Source organism: Tupaia chinensis, unplaced genomic scaffold (genome assembly GCF_000334495.1).
Source record: "Tupaia chinensis unplaced genomic scaffold, TupChi_1.0 Scaffold000226_1, whole genome shotgun sequence".
NCBI lineage: Eukaryota > Metazoa > Chordata > Mammalia > Scandentia > Tupaiidae > Tupaia > Tupaia belangeri.
The window spans coordinates 2,299,657-2,300,078 of NW_006159701.1; the positions used below are offsets into that span (position 1 = coordinate 2,299,657).

The 422-nt window shown below is 50.5% G+C and overlaps 1 protein-coding gene across 1 annotated transcript in view; it reads right to left on the bottom strand.

Annotated features, from left to right (window-relative positions):
• Positions 1-422, bottom strand: part of LOC114007736 (uncharacterized) — a 2,995-nt gene that overhangs the window by 1,669 nt on the left and 904 nt on the right. The window lies entirely within an intron of this gene.

Consider the following 422-nt stretch of genomic DNA (forward strand, 5'->3'; position numbering starts at 1 on the left):
GGAATGCCTATGATGTGTATCTGTTAAAGTGGACAGGTGGGTTTTTGACTGGGTAATCTGGTTTCAAAACTGTCATGAAGGGCTGAGTTCAAAGGTGGACCAGAAAAATCACCCTAGACCCAAGACCTGTTCTTTGAGCCTCATCCAGCCTAGAAGAGGCTGTTTAGGAGTAAAACCAAGATGGCGTCCTGCAGGGCTAGAAGTGGCTACTGAGGTTGGGAGTTGGGCAGGTCATGGAGTGACTTGGGGGCCAAGCTCATAGCTCTGGAAGAGCCAGAAACTACAGGAAATGACTTGTGGATCTTGACCCCAGGTCATTCTTGAACCCGAGACTATCAGATTGTCCCACCGGAGGTCCCAGGAAAGACTCCAGCTTTTCAGCCAGCACCAGTACGGGTGGAGAAGGGTGGAATTTCAGCAGG